Genomic DNA, 19,578 nt, shown 5'->3' on the forward strand with positions numbered 1-19,578 from the left:
CCCCAAAAAAAAGGAGAATAAAAAAACAACGGCTGCTGATTAGTCTTTGTCAAAATATTTGCAACAGAGGAATTCCAGCAGGCGAGCGTGGAATCGGCTCTCCTACAAAAGAGCCATCTTCCCTGAGTAACAAGTTGGTGCAACGAGTGTCGACAGCAGAGGAGCTGAAATCCCCCCCGGGCCACAGAATATCCCGCTATTGTAGTCTTAACCCGCGAGACCTGGCTGGGAATGTGCAGCTTTCACAGCCACTTCTCATCCGATTTGTAGCCGTGCCGCTGATGTGCGAGTGCCCGGGACGCAGACGGTCACTCGCTGCCTCTTCCTCCTGTTCATCACCTCCTGAAAACTCTTTATTTCACCACAAACATTGGGGGGGGGCTGGTTTGTGTGTGTACCCCCCACCCCACACGCACATACTTTTTTTCATCTTTCTTTTTGTATTTTTTGTTCCACAAGGCAAGTTTCATTAAAGATCCAATTATGCAAATCAGGTGCTGGAGAGGCAGTCGAATATGCACCATAATGGTGTACAGTAATCGTTCGACACAATATACGGCATCCGGGGCCAGATTTACGAGTGCAACAGAACTGGAACGCCTCCGTCCTTTGGTGAAAACCTCTTGATCATAATTAAAGGTGCAGGAGTCCTCACTCCCTCCTTCTCTCTCTCCCTCCATCTTGTGCTACTTTGGCGTGCTCATTAGCCGAGGTCTGGAAGTTTACAGAGGTCACATCCACGACGCACAGCAGCTAAAGAGCAGACATGACATGCGCCTCGCAGTCAGAGCCGGTGTGTGAAGTGGGTCTAACCTTCCATCTCGTGGAGGTATTTACCACCGTCTTAGCCGAGCGCGGCTGAATGCTAAGCAGGAACAATTCTCTGCTTCAGGACCTGTGATTGATGCGTGCGTGCCGGTTTGTGTTAAGCTGTTGTCTGTGGAAATGACACGGCTGAAAACACAGTGCCGTTCGACACATCAAACGGGAAAACAGCCCCGGCGTCGCGCGCCGCATTCTTAAATCCAAAGTGCTAACGAACTTTGAGGGAGAAAGAAATAATACCAAAGTGGAGCCAAACTCTGTAAAACCCTAATAACGCCGGGGGCGGGGGGTGGGGGGCTCAGCGGGGAGCCGCGGCAAACAAAGAGGAATCTCACGGCTACGCGTTCCAGTTTTTCACCACATTCCTGCTGCTGATGGAGGACGAGGCCGCAGCAGCACCTGGGCTCTGAGCGACCTGCGAGCAGGCGGGTCTCCAAATCTGAAGTACAAAAACACCCCCACCCCCCACCCCACCCCTCGGCCGCCCAGACAGGCAGACGCTCCTTGCGATGGCACCCCGGCATGAGAGGACTGAGTCGAGCCTGTCTGTCAGCGCCTCATCTGCCCCACACTCTTTATTCTTAGATCAAACTGACGGCCATGATTACCCCCCTCTAACCCACCCCCGCACCGCTGCTCCTCCAGCTCTCAACCTCCCGACTCTTATCGAGCTCTCGGGGCAAACACGGGAAAGCTGCACACCGATCCTTCACTCACATTTCAGAGCAAATTTATTTCCTGCTCATTTTTCAAACTGCCGTTAATTTACAGAGAAGACGCAGAGCTGCTTTTTATCCCCCCCCCCCCCCCCCCCATGCACACAGACAAATATGTGCTTTACATTAAAATACGTGGAATCATCGCAGTTTCAAAGGTTTACTTATTTACAAATTCCATCAACACAATGAGATCCTAAAAAATGCTAAATTATGAGAAACAGGTCAAACGCCTCCTACATCCTCCAATTTTTCTCACGGGGGGAAAACTCAGAATTCCTGCTCCCGATAAAAGTTTGAGTGAAAAATTCATTTCACAAAAAAAAACAAGAAAAAAACATTTCTGTCGCTCACATCCCAGATTTGATTGTGTGAGTGTGTGTGTGTGTGAGTGTGTGAGTGTGTGTGTGTGTCAGATCAGCATCAACAACATCTTCTTCTTCTCTAGCTTGAACTCTGAAAATCAAGGTCACGGAAGCTCGACACGGCCTGTGTTTCAGACACTCACACACACACACACACACTCACACACACACACACACACACACACACACACACACACACACACACACACACACACTCACACACACACACACACACTCACACTCACACACACATACACACACTCACACACACACGCTCCTTGTTAGTAGAGTGAGGACGATGTCAGCATCTCAGCCTTGCCCTGCAGGTACCACACTGGAACAGGGTGGCGGGGTGTCTGGGGGGCGGGCTACACATATGAATTAACGTGTGGCTGCTGACGGCACCTGGCCCCATCCCACCTGCCCACCACCGGAGCCCTCTCCCATAATTACCCGAGGCAGGCGGCTGCTGGGAGCTGCGGCTCGCTCGAGTCTGTCCGACCGCCTGCGCAGACGTCCTGAGGACTGCTGCGTTATGTAATGCATGTGGTTTTGTGTGTTCCTGTCATGGCGCTCGGGTGTCTCTGATTTTCACTGTGTGTGTTTTTTTCTTTGCTTTCCCACAAGTCCGATTGTGTGCACGTCAAATAATTTGGCGAGTGTCGGCCTGACAACAGCGGCTGCTGTCTAGTGGGTCTCCTCAGCCGCAGGACCGACTGACTGACAGGCAGCTGAGAGGACGGATTGGATCCCATCCTTTGCCGTGCTCCCCCTCTCTGCCTCTCCCCCTGCGTCTGTCTCATCACTTCCTTCTCACTCGTTTGCGGCTGAGAGATGCGTATCGCCGCTGTCGGTCACGGCCCGTGGCCCCCCTCCGCAACGCTGACATGGACACAGGTGGGAAGCGACTAACGCGAGGCCGGCGACGACACATTTCGAGCTCGATCGGTCAGAAAGTTGCAGCACAGGAAAATGTCAGATCTGTGTGTGTGTTTCTGCTTTAATAAATCTCACACTAAACATCTCACCCATAAACAGGAATTAATCTCTGTGATTTGCCGTGAAGTGAAGATAAATAATGTTTGCATATTTCATGAGAATTCTTATTTTTAATGACAACAACACTTTGAATTAATTGGATAATTAATCAGCAAGTGGTATGTGAGGCTGAAACCTGTATGATTTTTATTTTATAAAGCTAAACGAACATGAAAGAAATTACTGACAGTCCACCGAGGCCTGACACACACAGGAATTCCTCCGACAGGCCGACCTGCAGAGCGAGGCCTTTTCTCAGAGTCTTCCCAAATATTTCACGCAGAAAGAATGACAACATGTGGAGCTGCACGGCCAAACACACTCGTCCGTGTGATGTTTGCGAGGGACAGAGAGGAGCTGACAAAAGGGGTTTACGCCCAGAGGGTTCAGTCATAATATCCGCCCTGAGGTACCTCACACAATGACAGCATCTCAGCTCTTCTAAATCGATCCGAGGAAGAAGCAACTTTCTGTTTCTGCGTCAACTTCAGCAAAGGTCAGAGAACAGGGACTATTTTCAGACAGCGGGGTGCACAGCCCTGTCAAAACGCCCAGGGGTCAACTGGACCTCTGAGAACCCCCCCCAACAGGTATCCTAAAAACTGATGATTTTTAAAGGAGAAGCTGTGTGTAACTACCCCCCAGCCCCCCCCCAAACACACACACACCGCAGTGACAGCGGCTCCCAAAAATGTCCGTGTCAGCGCGCGACCGTGCGCAATCACGCACGTGCCCCGTCGGTCAAAGCCGACCTCGGCACAAAATGGCAGGTCTCCGGAACTTTGCACCCCCCCCACTCCCCCCAGCCTCGGAGCCGGAGCAAAGTTGCGGGTTCCGCCGCCGCGCGCACTTTACGCACACGCGGGGCTCAGGAGCAGAAACCCGCCGCGGGTTAGAGTCTGTGCTGGTGCTCCGATAATTGCTGTGATTTTTCTAAGCATGGGGGTGCGGGGGGGTGACTCGGCCCAGCCCGGCTCCTCTCACCTCTGACGAGTTCTGCTCGGTCCTCCCTGCGGACACTTTCCCGTCAGATGCGCCGGTATGAGCCGGTCCTGCCGCCCCGAGCCGCCGGCCAGCAGCCCGGCCGCCCCCCTCCTCCCCGCCCGGTGAGCGTCGCGGTAAAGAGCCGCTCCGCTCCGGCGTCGCAGCTGCCGAGCCCGGCGGTGATCGCGCCCATAATCCGCTCCTCGGCGCCTCTCCCCCGGCAGGAGGAAGAGCGCCTCGCGCCCACCTCCGAGAGTTTCTGACCTTCAAGTCCCACAAACACGTTTGAATCCCGGGCTGCTCTCCGGCACCGAGCCCGGCGGGTCCCCACTCCCCGCTCCCAAAAGTCGGATCGCTTACCTTGGGTGAGCCGCGCGGTCCTCTCCTCCGCTCCTCGCCGCAGAAAGTCCGGGATAAACGAGTGTTTCCTGCTCTGCGTCCTGAGCGCCGCTTAACACGAGTAACGAGTGCTAAAAATGACGCTCATCTATCTGCGCTGTAACCTTGTGGCGTATTTAATGTAAATAAGCCTCGTTGTGCTGCCAATCCCCGCGCACACACGCAAAGCCGCTCCTCGGGGACTCGCGCCGATGTTTTAACGCTTTATTATTTGTGCCTGAACGCGCGAGAGAAGAGAATTATTAGAGAATATGACAGATCGATAACGCGACTGCAACGGATGGCTCTCCACGCACGGCTCCGTGGAAGCGATCCCTGCCCGGAGTGAAAAAAGAAAAAAAGAGTTTTCTTTGAGGAGGGGAGATTTCCAACAGGAGACCTCAACTTCGAGTTGGCACAACTTTTTTTTACGCGATGCGTAAAGAAAAAAAAGGACACATGACAGAAAGACGTCGCGCACTGGCTCGACTGCAACTACAGGCTGCCTGTGCGCGGTGCTTTGGATATATTATGCTTCTATAGGGGGGTGGAAGAGACTGAATAATGCAATTATAGATTCAGTGTCCCAGCCTTGACAAAAGACAGGGCTTCAATGGAGGCTTTGTTAAAGGATTATATAATGATTATGGGGTAATTATGGGAACGGTTTGGTAATAATAAAAAAGTATCAAGTGCTCTCTTGTACGGACAGCTTGTTTTCTACAATGTAAGAGCACGATAAGACGGACGGACAGACAGACAGGCAGGCGGTGCTGCTGACAGCTAGTGGCGGGATGACGGCAGACAGCCTCGATTATTCAAAATGTCGAACCGAGAGCGGCATTAATGTCAGCGCCTGAGATGCTATCAGATGTCCGCGGAACCGGACGTGGGCCCACAGCGGGGTATCTGGGGGTCATATTCAGAAGAGCCCCCCTCCCAGCTCCCAGCCACTGCTCTCGTGATCTTCTCCCCTCTGCGTGCTGCTTGTGTCACGCCGAGGAACATGGAAGCGGTCAGTGTGACAGCGCGCAGGAGTCAAACACCTCTACGTCTTCTCTGAATTCCACGCAGACAACTTTCACCGCGTGAAATCTACACGCAGCTGCGGCGAGCAGCTTTCATCCCAACCACGGGGCAAACGAGAGAGGCTGTAACATCCCGTGCCAGCCCCTGGCCGCCAGCAGCCTGCTTTTAAAAGATATTTGCAGCTCTGTGACACATTAGTGGACCAGCTCGCTGCCTCATTATGCGCTATGAAAATCTGATTCCCATGCTGCTCCTAAATGCTCCCACGGAATTCACTTTCTTTTCTTCGTTTTTCTTGAGCATTTTCCAACATAATAATAAAAAACTTTTCCTCCTCCTCCCCCCAAGAAATTAGCATAAGCATTCCCCATCAATAACAGGGCTATCTCTATGGGAGTGATAGCAGCGAGCAGTAGGGGTGTTTCTTTTACCGATTCTCCATGGATCAACAGCGCGTCATCAGCTCCTTTTGAACTTGTTATAGCAAGTCAAGTGATTCTTTATCGGCTGACAGGCCTGACAATCCTTCGGCGCTGGGAAAGCAGGTCCAAAGGAAGTGGCCATATGGACTTGAGCATGCAAATTTACAACAATGCGCAAAACTCGTGTTGTTCTACGCGATGCACGGCGACGTGGAAGCGCGAGAAACACGCGTGCAGGTGGACTGTCAGCGCGTGCACGTGTGCGACACACACCGACACGCTGGCCTGTGCACGCCGGACAATTAAACCGAAAATCACTACGATGGTTTTAATATAAATTAGTCAGACGAATTTTAAATATTTCCCATTATTTAATCAGTTTATCTAATAAAAATGGCAAACAAAAGTATTTTATTAATTATATTTTTTATCTTAAATTTAATAAAACTCCAGAGGTTAAAAAATAAAAATAATAATAATAATAATTAGAGCAAAACATGATAAACACACGAACAAAAATCTACATTAGCTAAGGAGGAAAATACAAAAGCATCCGAAATTAGGAAACATTTACACTGTGATGACAGGAATGTCGGACTGTCTCACATGATGACTGAAAACCACCTAAACGTCATGTAAGGTGAAGAACTAAGATTTTGTTGATTTTTTTGGAGCGACAAATTTACATAATAATAATAAAAAACTAGTCAATAAAATCAGAAATAGATCCAGGGACAGCTGGAAATAAGAAACAGTGCTGGGACAGTTTTCTGTTGGATGTAGGTCAGTTAGTGAGACCCAGAATATCTCTGTAAATAAGAATATCACAGTGTGGAAGGACAAAGCAGATCAAATCACTGATTTAGCTGCGGTATATAATCTGGCAGGGTGAGTACAAGCTTCAGTGCTGGTGATGACTCTCAGTCGTCCACAATAGACAGTGTGCAGCAAATGCATAAATATCACAATAATCCAACACTGACAGAGAGTGAAAGCAGGACGTCTCTGACCTCAAACAAAAGAAAAATCCAGCTTGAACTTGAATTTTCTCTGAAGGTGTTTCTTAATGTGAGACATAAAAGAGGGTCAGATATTAAATAACAGCCCAAGGATTTGTACTGAGGTACCGATTCAGTGTGAGAGATTCAGTGGTGTTAATTACTTTACTTTTATTAGCATACAGAACAAACTGCAGAGGGTTTAAAAGCTGATTATAGTCAACGTCACTACCACCAAAACTCTCTGTATTTTAAATGAAAGAGTGGTCCCAGGATGGAGCCCTGCGGCACGCCCTCATCAGCCAGCTGTTTACATCCCAGAAGCACAAAATAACAACATTTCATCAAAGCTGCCGGTGTCCTTATCATCAGTCCCGTGATATACATGCAACGTGTTTACTCTCATCTCTTTTTTTCCTGCTAGCAAAGAAAAGACACGCAAAGGCAAAAACCAGACGTCCACAGTGGGGTCGGCAGTCTGACAATCAGCACTTTCAGCTCTAAAAGCCATCCGGTGTTCATGGATGCTCGAAACCACACGCAGGACAATCCACCCACGACGCTGTCAAAGCAAAGCAAGCCCCAAAACAAGAATCTGCAAAAGGTGGATGTTTTTACGTTAATCGTATTTTCACTGTAACCAGGTTTTGCTCAGGGTCTGGTGTGTCCCTCTGATGGTTTTAACCATTTACAAACCTTTATAAACTTTAAACACCAAGTCTTTTAACCAACCCAGGACACACAAACGTGATGAATTTAACAGTAAATTTAAAAAAGAAAGTTTCACTCCCTTTATCTTATTTGAATTTATTCAAGGTGTGAGTTTGACGATGCTAAATAATAAAAATAAAAAGCCTCTGATCAAATTACATCTGGATTATTTCAAAGTTAGAGAGGAGAAGCCATGCGTATGTGACAAATTGCCGCAAAATCTACTTTTAGTTTCAGAAAATAATATTACTAGTGTGAGGTCAGAGCAGACGACACTTCAGGCTCCGACAGGTGTCAGGTGCGTTTTCAACCCGGCTCAGCCACGTTCAAACGACCTCTCGGCATCGCTAACGGCTCCTTTCAAAATGACCGCGAGCCGGTAAAGGAGCCGGGAGGACAGAGTTTGGAGGCGTCCTGTATTCAGGGCTTGGTTGAACAGGCTGCCTTTCTGTGTGTGTGCGTTTGTGCTGAAGGGAGAGGAGGCAGAGGGAGTGTTGGCCGGCAGTCCTGGGAGGGTCATCGCTGCCTTATTACTGCCATGTTAGTGACTAGCAGCTGAAGATGGCTCCGCTCCCTGCCCCTCTGCTTGGGAGTCGTCCAAGACAGCGTGCTCCAAAAACAGACCGGCCACTGTTCGCCTCTCAGATAGATTAAGATGTTATTCCACCGCTCCGGCCATCTCGATCTGCCTCTCTGTGTCTGCCCGCCCCGCACCGAGCCCAGATTTACCACATGGCCTCCTGTTCGTCAGCATCTCCAGAGGCCTCGTGCTAATTTCATCTGGGAGCAGATACAACAGTGTAAGAGCATGGGTGCAATATGACAGCAAGGTTTTCTGCCGCTGAGGGAAACATGTCTCTGTCTGTGTGTGTGTCGCTGTGATGACTGCATGCATCTCCAAAGCCACATATTGTGCCCAGTTTAGATTTAAATGCAAACACAGCCAAGACTCTGGCTTCCCCCGGAGGAAAAGAAATGCTTTTCTTTACTTCAAATTGAGTTTCTCAAAGTCTAATTTGTAGCAGGCCTTTGATGAACAAATGTTTTCAGACTATCCTGCTATAATGAAAAGGGAGTGAGTGCAATTTTAAACAATCTGAAGCCCTGAACCCTCCCTGACTGTAAACTTTAAAAATTAAACTTTAGAATTTGTATCAATTACACTTTCAAGTTCTGACAGGGCCTTAAATAACAGCCAGGAGCGCCGCTATGGAAAATGTTTACCGCTCCAGATCCATTTCCACTGCAGTCCGTCTCCTCCGCCGCTGACATCAATTCCTCATGTGAGGCATTTACATTTTCAACAAATACACACCGAACACACACACTACCGTCCCGGGCGCTCCCCCGATGACTGGGGTCAACGAGTGTGCGTGTTTGTCAGCTCTGATCGTTAATGAAACGCTCGCACAAATACAGCACGGGCAAATATTTAGAGGCCGGCCTGAGGTTTCATCACAGACAAATGTGCGATTCTTCGGGGAGAGCTATACTTCTTTATTTGCCCGGATACGGCGTATACCCAAGATCAAACTTGTCTGGGCTTGATGAATGCGGAGCGGCAGGAAGTATACTGCCTTTGACCGATAAGCAGTGTGATTTTAATTTAAATCATATGAATCAATGTCTGCCCGGAGCAAAAATAAAATATATTTAAATGAAACCATCTGACTCTAATTGATTAAGCACAATGTTCCACATAGTAGGTCTAGAATATCCTTGTTTTGATACTGATTTGATTTCTATGTGTTCACGTATCACAGCCCCAGTTTGGGCCTCTTGTGTGTGGCCATTACACTCAAGTCACAGCAGGGACCCCCCCCCACCTCCCCGAGCGTACCAGCTCGCTCTCAGCGAGGAGACGGAGAGGAAATGTGATCTGTTTGTTCTGTTTGGACACGACTTGCTTTTTGTGACCGTCCGCACAAATGTGAAAAGCTTCAGGCCCCCCCCCGGTTTTATTCAAGACTGTCCTCCCACAGGAGCTCATCACTGGGGAAACCTGGCAAACATGTGGTCAGCTTTGGAATGTGCTTCACCGAACGCCGAAGGAGGAAGAGCACCTCCCAGGCCACGGTTCTCAAAGGGTGGAGCAGACGTGGACGCCGCACCGCTCCGCGAAGAGTTCACTTTACTTTTGTTTATATAACACCGACCGCGGTCACCTCAAGGTGCTTTGTAGTGAAAAGTAAAGATGCCTCCTTATGAACGAGCACTTGGCGACAGCGGGAAGAAAAAACCTCGCACAGAACCAGGCTCGGGGCGGGGACGGCCTACCACCTGAGAGACAACCTGCGCTCTCATCCTTGCTGTGACCGCGAGCTGACATCCAGGATGGAAATGAGATTCCGAAGGGCGTCTCGCCTCAGCCTGAAGTGGGAATCGTGCTTTCCGGGTGGAGGTCCACGCGCCTGCCTGTTTCTTGTGACTCCAGCATGCGCACAGGTGTCAACCGGACTTTCAACAAGTATAACAGGCAAGGTTATTCTGCCGCTGGGTCTCCAGCTGTCCCTGAGTATAAGCTAGGCTTTAGTCCGAGCTGCTCCTCCTCCACCCCTGAGGTGACCACTACAGGTCGTCTCCACGAGCTGCAGTTAAAATGAGTCGCAGGTGTTTTTGGCGTCATCCTCAGAGAAATATGCTGGGGGGAGGTTTAACCAGCTCCCGAGTCTGAACTGAGTAACTTCAAGATGACAACACACAGCAGGCTTGGATTACTTACCTACAGTGTAAAAGTGTTTTTCTGAAAAATCAAACCAATCAGAGACAAACTGGAACTAATCACAGATCAATCGGTCCCTCAGTCAGAGGGACTCTGACGCTGGCTCCTCCACAGCGAACACATCTGGATGTTTTCACGCTCCCAGACACTCTCCAGCTCACCGTCTCCTGTCCCCTCACCTTTCCACCACAGTCCATATTTCCTGGATAGTGTGCTATCATATTTTACTATTACCTATCAATTGGTTTCTAATCGCAGTAACGAGGCAGCTAGCTGGCTAGTGACAGAGCGCTAACGGCCTCGTAGGGAACATTAAGGAGGCCGGGTTATGCTGTGGGCCGTTAACTACCTACAGGCACTGGCTAATGGCTGCAAATGACCTCCTCAGTGGCTATTAGCACATAATTAGAACCTGCAGACCAGTGGTGACCTCCGCCGGACACACGTGATTACTCTTCTGCCCGTGTTCGCCCATATTTTCACTTCCTCTTTTCCTTTCAAACCCTGCGTTTTCCTCTTTCCCGATCCTGTCCTGGAGGACTCCTTTCCACGCCTCCTTCTCATCTCCTGTTTCTGTAATGCTGTAGGATTACATTCACTCCCCGGTGGGAAGACTACCACTAAAATTAATCTCTTTATGGTGCCCCGGTATAAAAATGCTGCCTTAAACGTGTTGTGACGGTGCTGATAAACAGTGTGAGCGTGAGAAGAAATGCAGGTCTCTGAGCTGTGGCAGCACCTGACTGAGCAGCTCTTCCTTAAATCAGAGATGATGTGTCTGAGGCGTGAACAGAGATGAAGCAAAGGTGCTGCCGCACCACAAAAGAGCTCAGTGGCACTAACCTCTGTGTACACTTCAGCGACAGTCTCCCGTTACCCAGAACAAAAGAGACGCTAACTGGTGTCAGCTCAGGAGCGCCGGGAGAACAATGAGAAGGAATGTGCTGATTTCTGCGTGTGTGTGTGTGTGGAAAAGGCAACTCAGTACCAATGCCTTAAATTATCAGTGAATTATCTCTGAGCCTGTGGGAATTATGTGGGTTATTTGTAACAAGCAGTCAAGGACAAGTGAGCCTCGTGTTACAACTATGAGATGAATACTAAACACAAAAAATAAATTCCTGGCAAACTCTTTATCTCTGCATCTCCTAGCCTTGGAAATAAGGAGCAGGTACACTTTCCTGCGCGCAGCTAGAGAAGAAGCTGCTGCTGATGACGTACGGCAGGGAGCTGGACAAACGCTACTGGCACCGCCACCAACACAGTAAATACAGCTGTTGTGCCCCCTGACCATGTCACTGGTTTGGCACAATAGCACAGTATGGTGATGCTCAGTCAGTCAGCGTGATGTCACAAAGAGAGGAGCCGTCAGGATCCAGGAAACAACAAATTCCTCCCTTTACTCTTCTGTATTCTTCAGAAAGTTAGCCTGACTCTGGGACACATGTGTCACGACGCCCCAGAAAACCCTATGACAAACTGGCACTGCATTGAAGCAGGCAATCCATCCATCGTCCGTACCAGGTTATCCTGTGCGGGGTCACAGGGTGGCTTAAGATTATCCAGCTTAAGGCAGGAAGTGCACAACCTGGACATGTCATGCACCGTGCCCGTTATAAGCCCGTTCATTTTCAGCCCCGGGGATAATAACGTCTATTTGTGAAGTACTTCTAAAAACCCCGACGTGACATAAAGACATGAAAACACAAATAATATGAGAGAAGAATAGAAAGCTTGCATTTAATCTCTGAGGGTATAAAAATCGTTTAGAACAGAGCTCGACCACATCCTGGTGATTTAAAACAGGTAGCGAGAGTCGTTTTAAAAGTGTTGGGACCGCGGCGGCGAGTCGGAGCTCCCGGCCTCAGATTTTCATTTATACAATGAATTGTTTCAAGCAGCAGTCAGGCCTGGATCACGACAACATGAACCCTCCCTTAGTTACACCCCCGCTGGGGGCATCGCTAACCAGCCTCCCCGAGCCTGGTTCTGCTGGAAGTTTCTCCTGTTAAAAGGGAGTTTTTCCTCCCCACTCTCACCAAGAGCTCGTTCATAGGGGGTCATGTGATTGTTGGGTTTTTCACAGTATTACTGTAGGGTCTTTAGCTTACAAGCACTATGAGGTGACTTTTGCTGTGATTAGGTGCTACATGTTTGATCCTTGGCGTCCACATATGTGGACGTCACATTTTGGGTTATTTAGACCAAAATACTCAACTTTGCTCTCCTAGGGCCTGATAACCACTTACGAGGACATTATGCTGCCACTGTTCTATCAAAATTTTAAACAAATATCCTCATATGTGGCTCTTATTTTTCTTAAAATAAAATCTGGTAATTCTTTGTTTTTACATTCATCGGGCCCCAACCAAATATCAAAGAGAAATTAAAAATGCTGCTGTGGAAGAGTTCGGGTCTTAGGGGGTTAAAGACGTTTGGGAACCACGATCGTATCATTTCTCTTGTTTTAAAATTGTTCATCCAAATCCATCAAAGCACATCACAAACTCTTAACTTTGCTCCGCTTACAGTTTCTCGCCTGTTCCACCTTTTCTGATATCAAATTTCTACATTACGAGTTCTGACATAAGAAAATAAGTAAATAAATAAATAAATATTTGTGTCTGTGTGTGTGTGTGTCATTTCTTCTATCAAGGCCAGCCTCTGTTTAGCAAATAAAGCCCTGAATGACTGTTGCTTACCCGCTGAACCCTTCAAACTTGACTTCATGTTAACTAACACAGCATGCATGTGGGATAAATCCTAAGAGCAGCTCCACCATGATTAGGCCTCTGCGACCCTCTGTGAGGCCCGAGCACCACATGCTGCCCACCAGAGGCTGAAGACGGCTACTGCAGATGAGGAGAGCGTGGGTGGGAGCCAACGTGAGGTCAAGCCAACGGGGAGTATTCAGATATCCCAATTTCCTGTCCTGTGTCACCAGGTCTTAAGGAGCTGTTGTGGACTGTGTCATGAGTCTCTCTCTTACTTGCACGCGCACACACACACACACACACACACACACACACACACACACACAGCAGCCTGAATTCATTTGTTTTCATTTGCTCTCTGTCAGCTGTGCTTCGCTCTCTCTGCTCACAGGGTTTCAGTCACTGCTGCCTCTTCATTCTGTCCTGCACACACCTTTAACGGGGAAGCACACATCACCGGATGCTCACGCACGCAGCGCCGCGGCACGGCCGACAGCAAGGACCGCGGCCTCAGCGTGGGCCAATTACGGTGGAAAACGGCGCCGTGTCCAAAAATAGCGGCCAGTTTGGATGGCGTCTTGTTTCTGGGGGTTCCGGCCGAGTGTGGTGCAGCAGCAGCTGTGCAGCGTGATGGTCAAATATCGGGCATGTACGCGGAAATGCGTACACTAACGCAGACGCACAAATGACATTCAGACGTGCGATCCGTACCGCACACATGAGAAGCATGGGAGCAGGAAAAGGTTATTCCTCGAGTGCAGGTGGGAGCAAAGCTTTAACCTGTAAGAGAAGAGGAAGATGGTGGAAATTGCACTTCCCTGTCATCCATTTCCCGGAGATGGCTGCAAACCCCTGGACACACTTAATCAGGAAAAGGGCACACCTCCGAGTATCCATTCTTTTGTAATGGCATTATACCGCACAAGTAAGATTTAGAGATCCCTTAATGTGGCACAGTCTTCTGCATAAAAGTATATACAAAGGTTAATATTGCAATAATATGTTCCTGGAGGGCATTGTAATCATTATCTCTCTGGTGGTATCAATTAGAAGCACTTTACTGCAGGTAATGACTAAGATTCCGGTGCAAAATGACATTATTATTATTATCCCCATCTATAATTTCAGAGTGGATACACAAGACGTGGAGGAAAAAAAGAGAAGCACAAGTTCAACCAAAGGTAGGCTTAAAAAGTGAGAGGACTTTTTCCTGTTGGACCGGAGGAAGCTTCTGCACGCGTGCATCAAAGGGCCGAATAACACACGGAGAAAACCCTCCTATTCACCACCTGACTGCATGCACCGGTTTGCTCAACGTAGCTGTGTGGGTATGAGGAGGGGGGACTGGGCGAGACAGTGAGAGAGATCTGAGGAAGAAAGCTTCAGCAACCTGGCAACAAATATTTGCATTTCTCAAAGCACAGGAGTGTTGTTCTTTGCTCGCTTCTATTTATCCGCACAGACAAAGTGAGGGGGAAAAGGTTTGAAATGTCTGAAAATATGAGCGTCTGCCTGTTTGTGTTCAGCTCCCCCTCACCCCTGAAATCCACAGCATGAATAATTAAGACAGAAGAAATGCTTCAGGTTGTCCGAGTCGGAGGAGAAGGGCCTGGACTTTTGATTCAGCCCGTTTATATTTAATAAGCACGCACCGAGGCGCCTTTTTTAAAGAACTTAATTGGACGTCAGTGACATCCATTACAGGGTTGTCATGGCGCTGACCTTTCCACGGAGGCGATTCATAACCAGGAAGTTACACGAGCCAGGTTGCTGCCTCCTCTGTCACACCCACCCTGACGACGCTCCATCGGTCACACCATCTCTCAGTGATAAACGTTGCACGTGCTCATCGGCGGCGCCGCTGTTCAGATAATCCCGAGCTGGCTTCCTATTGTCGCCGTCCATATCTGAGCTGTGCTCTTAATGATAATTACTATGCAGGGGGCACGTCCGTGTGACGCTTGCTACAAGTGGACGCAGCTTTAAAGAGCACAGAGTCCAGATGCTTTAATTAACCAAAAGCTGAGCAAAAATCCCTGCAAGTAAAGCCGAGGCTGATGGAGGACAAGATATTTGGTCAGTGTGAACAATTTATAATGGCTCCCTAAACTTTCAGCTTAGAGGAAGCGCAGATAAGAGCGTAAAATAATTAAAACTACAGCATCAATTTAGGCCGAGGCATGCAGCACGCTCACGATGTGTCCTTATAATCACAGCTGCCTTTTGTTTATGGAAAACCTTAAAACAGGAACACGGGGGCCCTTGGTAACCTGCAGAGTGGACCCGCTACCCCCTGGATCCACTTCAGGTAAAACTGCTGATGCACGTTTTATGAACCGATGTTTTAGATCACACTCTGCTCGTGGCTTCAGCTGCTTTTCGTCTTTCCCCTCTGAAATCCACCCAGCAGTAACCCCCGACGCTCCGCACTGGGCTCAAAGGTTTCCATCACATTTCAGGCTGCTTAGAAACTAAATGAGCATCAAAGGTGAGTGAGGGCGCTCTGTGCCCGAGCAGCTACTCCTGTCACACCACGTCTTATGTACCGATGTGTACGGGTAAAGAGGAGGTGGTCTCGATGGGCCAAAGAGCTCATCGCTGTCTCCATGCACAATCTGAGACTCACTCATCCAGTCGACTTCTTTAGTCTCTCACAGTATTCCTGTTTGGCTGATTTTGGTTTTTGTACTCGACTACAGAGCTTTTTAGTTCTGCCCATCTTATCCAGGTATTCCATACATCCGCAGCACTGTTCCTCCTGAAAGAATTCCGAGGCACTTCCAGATCCACTCCTCTAATGGTTAACCTGTACCAGAGGACGAGTTAGTGGCAGAGCAGGTGATGCATCTGAAATGTTCACATCTACACTTTATAATACAGCACACACTCGCCTGCAATGTGATGATGTGCGTACAGGAAACAATAAGTGATACTTTAATTTTAGGTCATGTGTCAGTAATAATGGATTGGATTTATATAGCGCTTTACAATGCCACTATTCATTCACTCACTGGTGGAGGCAGCTACGGTTGTAGCCACAGCTGCCCTGGGGCAGGCTGACAGAAGAGAGGCAGCCATATCGCGCCATCGGCCCCTCTGGCCATCACCAGTAGGTGAAGTGTCTTGCCCGAGGACACAACGACTGAGACTGTCCGAGCCGGGGCTCGAACCGGCGACCTTCCAATTACAAGACGAACTGCCAACTCTGGAGCCACGATCGGTACGATAAGTAACTATATTTAATGCATGAAATCTGTAAGTAATTTTAAGTACTGCATCATTAGTTTTGCAGGAAAACAAACAATATTTCTCCATCTTACACTGAAGATCTTCTTCCTGCCTGAAGAGGAAGCACTCCTTGGCTCCATCATGATGAGGTCACACAGAGAAAATAAAAGGACTAACAGAGCATCCATCACACACATCAGCATAATGAAGTAAAGATGTAAAAAGGCCGAATTAATCCACTCCATAATACTCGTCCGTGTCCCGTAAAGTACAGAGTACTTATGACAATTTGTTTGTTTTACCTCAGAATTACTATGAAAATGAAAAATACTTGACTCATGCAGTACTTTGATTTATTTTCAGTATAATTACTTTTACCCCTTATTCTAGTGTGCCGGTTTATAGGTAAATATAATTTTAAATAAATTATAAATTGCATGTGATCACTTACAACCTGAGTTGGAGGCTGCATCACTGATCAATTTAGCAGATAACATGAAAACCAAACCATAAACGTGATAAAGACCCACCTAAGGCACTGCCCTGGTTTCTGTGGCTGACCCTTACCACACCTGTGGTTACAGGTAACCTTTCAAAGGCCTGAATGACTGAGACACACGGACGTTTATTATTGTAGTTGACAGCAGCGATTATTCTCCAGGTTCTCAGCCTGCGGCATGTTCTGGTTAAACTGACCACGCCCCCTCCCGGCTCACAGAACAGGACCAGCTGAAGTCTGAGATGGAGGACGTGGACTCTCTGCAGAGCGGCCTGGCCACCAACTCAGTCATTGGGAGAACACGTGTCGAGAGGGTTAGGGTTAGGGTTAGAGGTGACTGAATCTTTAAAAATCAGCAGTAAAGAGCAAAAATCCATCGTCCTCGGCTTTCAGATGAAATTCACTATAAAAGGCTGAAAACTAGCAGCAGCAGCAGCGTGACGCTGAGATGGAAAGTTTGATTCCTGCAGCCTGTGAGGACGCTCGAGTGGCTCCAATAAATATAATTTTATCAAAAGAAAAAATAAAGTAAACATGGCACAAAAGAAGACTTTGAAGCATGTGAGTCATCTCTGAAACCGCTGAAAACAAAGGTGGATGGAGCAACGGGCATCAGCCCCCCGCCCACCCCTCTGTATATAATGTCTGCCACATTTTAACTTCCTCTCTATCCAAGCAACTTTCCTGTGTTTTGTATATGCTGTCATTTTCCAGACTGTTGGCTGTGACATATGAAATGTCGACCCGTGCACCTGCAGTTTGGGATCAGATAATCCAGTCGGAGCTCGGTTTAGCTGCATATCAAAGAGCGTGTTTATAGCCAGTGTTTATCTTATTGTCCGAGCAGTGTTTGCACGACACATCATGGAGAACATTATTCTTAAAGTGAGCCACATTCAAAAACAAAATTGTGAAATCTGATTAGGGCAGCGTCCCTGCAGAGCACCACGTCGGAGTCTCCCCGGATCAGAGCGCCGTGCATCCGTCATGCTATAGAAGCTGTATACAGAGAGCGGGTCAGCTATAATAAAACGTCTTGTTGTGGTTGCGTGTTGGCGAACAATTGCTCTTTCTCCAGATTCCAAGCCAAACCTCAGCGACAGACAGGAAACACTAAACCAGGACATATATCCTCCCTCCACATAGTGTTTACAACTCAGTACAATACGTTTCTGCTAAATCACCAAACACGGCGGGGCAGCGGGGAGGACAAAAGACAATCTGGACGCTGATAATCTCCCACTTAGAAAAAGAAGCAACAGTAAATAACCCGAGCGAGCGCATGCCAGCGGAGCAATAGGCTACGAGCGTGTAATGTTTAACTGAGCAATAACAGCAGAAAAGAGGGAGTTATAATCCTAAGTGTCTCCTATATTAGCGCAGATGAATCTAAAGTTAATATGAACAGGGGCGAGGTTATAGCACCTTCCTGAACGGTGCCGCAGCGCACCACGGCACAGCGGAGCCCGGAGGCAATAGGCAGAAACATAAGAGAAATGGAAAGGCTGAGCAATTCACCCAAAGGGATTAGATTTTAAATAGATATCAGCCCATATACGATTTCCTCTTTCTGTCTCTTGTCTGTAAGTGGGTGTAATTTGGAGTGCGTAATGAAGGAAAACGGAGCTATAGGTTAATCTCATTGACCTCCACACTCTGGGGACGGCGGGTTATAGTTAGGCGATATTCACCCATCTCCCCCGCCGGCGCGCTCCGCCTGCCCTCAGAGAGGTAATGAAAGTTGTGAAAGTGACTCGGAGCAGTGGGAAAGAAATACAGTTGTTCCAGTAAAGGGACATAAAGCCCGAACGGAAATTCGCTCAGCAGGACTAAAGCAGGCAGCAGAATTCAGCTTAAACGTCCAGCAGGCTGCGCGCTCACTGTTAACGTTACAGAGACAAAAACCCCAGGGACAGATTAGGAAGGGGCGGGAGGAGGCTAAAGGTGTGTGCACACAGGAAGTGTTTCAGCTGCTTTTTACTGTCATCCATCAGTCAAACAGAGCTCATGCTGAGTCGTCTCCTGGCTCTGATAAACATGTCTGACAGTCAGGATCTGAGGTTTCTGAAATCTCAAAACTTTGATCTGGACATCGCGGTTAGCGGCACCACTCCAACAGCTCCAGCAGCTGGCTAAGGTTTTTACTCTCCAACGTGCACCCACGAGCCTAACATGACCCTCCACATTGGGCATTGAATTCAGTAAAGGTCAAATTGTGCACCTTCTGTTAGCTTAACTGTTTTCACACATATATGAAGGCTAAAGGAGTTAGCAGAACAGAAGTTAAAACATTATTCAAAAGAGACAAACTTCTGACTTAATACTGTTTTACCTCCAGATGTCCATCTTCGAGTTGATTGCCATATGCGAATATGATTAATCATGGGGATGGTGCGCTGTCTGTGATAAAGCCTGCTTTACTTGCTTGTCATGCTGGAAGTGAAAAAAAAAACTTTTAAGTGGCCTGAAGGTCGGCAGTGATTTCTAAAGAATTTCTATTTCAAGGTTCAAGGTTCTTTATTCGTCACATGCATAGTTATACAAGTATAACACACAGTGAAATTGTAACCTGATACGCTCCTCGATTTGTGCAAAAGGGGGGGAGAGACGAAGAACATTATATATTATATACATTAGGTGAATGTGCAGTAGTAGCATTGTATTTAAGGAAAGCTAAACGCAAACTGACTGATTACACACCATTATAAGGACCGGGTGAAATCAAACAGGTACAGAACGAAGTATAAACATAGAAAAGCATATCCGGTTGTTCAGTGATGACGCGACGAATCCTACTTCCGGGTCTAAAGTAGTCTGCGTTTAATATGGCTTTTGTGTTGTTGACCTGTTTAATGTTATGTATTTTCTTCTATTTGATCTCAAAAAGCTCCTAAAACAGTCAGTGATCACTGTTGACCTCCCTCGGCTTTTATTACCGCTAATCATTTA

The 19,578-nt window shown here is 47.9% G+C and overlaps 1 protein-coding gene across 1 annotated transcript in view; it reads right to left on the bottom strand.

Annotated features, from left to right (window-relative positions):
- znf536 (zinc finger protein 536) overlaps positions 1-19,578 on the bottom strand; it is a gene marked incomplete in the record, with an annotated part of 228,150 nt that overhangs the window by 205,521 nt on the left and 3,051 nt on the right. The window contains 1 exon segment of the mRNA XM_042221534.1: positions 18,962-19,062.

The sequence above is a fragment of the Haplochromis burtoni genome, unplaced genomic scaffold (assembly GCF_018398535.1).
Source record: "Haplochromis burtoni strain Fernald_Lab_line unplaced genomic scaffold, NCSU_Asbu1 Contig_69, whole genome shotgun sequence".
NCBI classification, from domain to species: Eukaryota; Metazoa; Chordata; class Actinopteri; order Cichliformes; family Cichlidae; genus Haplochromis; species Haplochromis burtoni.